General features: G+C 37.2%; 1 pseudogene; it reads right to left on the reverse strand.

The window, feature by feature from the left end:
* Positions 1 to 447: 447 nt before the first annotated feature.
* Positions 448 to 2,486, reverse strand: LOC113178574 (T-complex protein 11-like protein 2 pseudogene; annotated as a pseudogene).
* Positions 2,487 to 3,814: the final 1,328 nt, after the last annotated feature.

A 3,814-nucleotide genomic window follows, 5' to 3' on the forward strand; every position in this document is an offset into this window, starting at 1 on the left:
GAACTTCATGGAGAATGGGATCTCATTTTATTATTATTAATTTTCCTTCTTCTTATAAGGAAACCAATTCAAATCATCCCTGATTTACATAAAAATATTAAAATCTTATATAAACCTGTCTATGGCCTGAGAAACTTAAGGAAATTCACTAAGAGATTTGTACTAAAACTGTTTCTCTCAGAGAGCAGGTTAATTTTTAAGAAGACATCAACCTCTAAAATAAATTTTTTTAAGGAAAGGATTTGTTTCTATTTTCACTAAATAAGAATGATTTTATCTAAAAGTTTATACATAGCATTAAAATGCATTTAATAAATTTAACTTCTAAATAAATACTGACAATTGGTATCACAAAATATGGTTTGGTACATTTGGTGAATGTGAGGACTTACCATTAAGTTTCTATTATACATTATACATTAATAAAAATGAAATTATTCACTTCATATACAATTATGCGTTACTTCACTTCATTTATTCAGAACATCAGTTGCCTTGAATATTCTCACAACTTTCAAACCCTTTAAAAAGTTGTACCAAAATTAAAAATCATTAGATTTGATAGTGACAAATGAGAAAAACAACTCCTTATCAGCTGAATGAATAAGTCATATAAAAACGCTTAGGAAAACAAGTATTATATAGGTAATATAATTAATTACAAATTGCTTTTTGTTCATTACAAATGTCTGTTTTAAACTTGAAGGTGATGCAAAAGTAAGGTTTATGTGATATGTGTGTCTTCTGTAACGCTGACATTACCAGATTACATATGCTTGGGCTAACACTGCACCACAGACAGTACTAAGAATGTGCCATATCTATAATGCCATTGATGGTTATGGACTGGGTACCAAAGTGCTGGATTTCCCATCTCGTCTCCAATGTCAGTTGTCTTCAGTTGGTTGGAGATGAAGCATTTACCTTCCCCACAGCTTCCTCAATAAAGAGCAGCTTCCGAAGTATATTTGCATAAAATGGTCCATGCACTTGTTTGTTGAGATTCACGATGTTTGCATATTGACAGCCTAATGCTTCTAGCTCTTGTTGAATGATAGTAAGGCCTCCTGGCACAGGAGGCATGCATTTTTGAGAGCTTGGAAGACAAAGTAGGCATTTCATGTATAGTTGGATTCGTTTATCAATCAAGGACCAGATAGAATTGTCCTCCTCTTGAATGCTTGAAAATTGACCTATGAGATTAGCTTGAACCTCAGCATTTAAAGTGGGTAAACCTCTCTCTGTCAGGGTCTTGTTAATCTCAACACAAGTCTGAACACAGATGGAATTCAGGGCTTCCTTCAAGTTAAATGTCTGTTTGTTCATGCCTTCAAGTAGAACAGCTGAAATCCTTTTTAACCTGTTTGTAAGCTCAGGGAAGCCTTCTGTAACAGCCCCCATCATATTCTTGGTAATTAGGGACAGGCAGGCAAAAATTTTCAATTGATTCAGCTTTTCTGTCAGTTCCTGAAGTCGTGCTCCATCTGTCACAAGTGTCTCCGGTAAGTCTTTTTTCTGATAATCCCACTTTAACAGTTTCAAGTAACTATTATTTAGCACCACTGTAGGACTCAAGCTTGGTTTGGAGCTATTTTCAGCCCCAGGAGTTAAAGCAGACTCAGAAAAAGAAAGTAATTCTTCATTTACAGATTCTTTTATCCATTCTGTAGTTTGATCAAGAGCACTTGGAGTTTTTTCTAAAATTTCTTGAAACTTGGTTCTTTCGTATTCTACCAACTGGCGTTGAAGGTGTGGTCTGATACTTTTAATTGTAAAATTGACCATGTCCATTTTCATGAGGTCCAGGACATGAAATATTTGTCTCAGCATCTCCACAATGTTACCAGTGGCCTTTAACTCTCTGATATCATCATCTCGCAAGGAAGCACACAGCTTTCCCATTGTACTGATGACATAGTTGGCCAGGCCTGGGATGTCAACAGCACTGTGCTCGGCCTGTTGTCTAATGAGGTCTGTATCCAAAACTTCACAGATTTGGTTGCAAAGCCGGTTCCCACCAGGAGTAAGAAAAGAGAGAAGAATCTCTCGGATTTCTTCAAACAGTTTGATGGCATGTTCATATTCAGGAGGGTCAGCATTTAGTTCTGATTTCAAGACATCCCAGAAGGCCTGGTGAACAATATGCTTCACTTGACCATCCAAGCTGTTCTCAGGGACAGTATCTTGTTTCAATTCAAAGTTCTCCTTTACAGCAATCTCATGAGCAAGAGTAATGTTGGATAAGTTCCTTGCTGCAGTCATCACTTCATCAAATGTCACAACTCTGGGAGGGCTTGTTGAAACAGGAGAGCTGGATTTGCTGGAGGAATCGCTTGTGAAGCTCTGTCTGGAGCACTCATAGTCACTGAGTGAAGCCATGCTCTCGGAAAACCGTGAAGAATCTGAATCACTTGGATGGTCCTCGCCCACACATTGCTTCTCGTCATTGAATGGCATTTTGTGTTACTTGAGTATGGATAAAGAGAGAACACCTACTGTTTCCTCCTATGGAGATCCTGAGGCCTCTCATTGTGTTCCCAGGCTGTTACTTGGGGCTGGCTTCTTGGTCTGTAACCTGTGCATTTGTCCAAGACCTTACTGGCCACCACTGTTCTCCTCTGGAAAGTAAAAACAAGAATGACTAGGATTATTCTTAATACACTGGTAAGTGACTTTGAGTGTGATCATTATGCACACCTCTGTGTGCATGTTTTTCTAGAGTAGATAAATATTGAAGTGTGAAATCACTAGCTTCTAGGATATGCACGTTAAAATTTTTAATAGCTTTTGATTAATTGGCCTTCCAAAAGACCGTATCTTTTGCCTTTGTTCAGAGTGTAAGGCAGTACACATTTTCTGAAACACATTTTAACTTGTCTATCAGAATGGACTGGCATCTCATGGATTATTTTGGATTTTATACTGTATTGTATGTTACATTTATTCCTTCCTTGAGTTGAGGGTATATTCTTCATTATTTTTCCTAAAATAAAGTATTTTCCAATTATCAGAGCCATAATTTAGCCTATATCTTCAGGACACTGGAAACTTGCTAAAGATATTCTGTAGAGGTTTGGGAAGTGATAATAATATTAATGTGGACCTTTCTTTATGCTATAGAAGATCTGCAGAGTAATATGATGATGATCATTATCATCACAGTTTAGATGTGGTTCATCTGAAATTTTATAGATCTCTGTGAGATACAGGATAAATTACAATACTTACTGAGCCTCATTTCATAAAATGGAAGTAACAAGGCAACTTTTCTTTGGATTGTTCCAGGGATTCAAATTTAAAACGCCCTGAATAGAGTCTCAACAAATGTGAATTCCCTTTTCTACAAGACTTTTTTGCATATACAATTCAGGCTTCTGCACACCTTAAAACAAATGTTTCCTTGGGAGGCCTTTTCCAGTTAAAGAGGCAAGAAAATTGGTACTGAATTTAAGAGAGATGTAGGGAGATATCAACCTAAGTTGTGAGGGGGGTGATTAAGAGGTCAACTTGGTAAAAAACTTTCAAAGTTTTCTCTGTCCTAATGACTACCAATGGTGTGTGAGTTAGAAAGATAGCTCATTTCATTTTGTTAGACTCCTAAGCAGACTTGTGGGGTGGGGGTGGGGGTGGTTTTTTATCACCTTCCCTTCTTGCTACCCAGAGTTGTATTGTTTTTAATTTGGGGGGGTTTGCTTCTATTCAAATTATAGTATTTTTATTTTTAAAAAGTTGTCTTGGGGGAATGTGGATGTAGCTCAGTGGTAGAATGCCTAGCATGAGCATGGCCCTGGGTACGATCCCCAGCACCATACAA

This window comes from Urocitellus parryii, chromosome 7 (assembly GCF_045843805.1).
Source record: "Urocitellus parryii isolate mUroPar1 chromosome 7, mUroPar1.hap1, whole genome shotgun sequence".
NCBI lineage: Eukaryota > Metazoa > Chordata > Mammalia > Rodentia > Sciuridae > Urocitellus > Urocitellus parryii.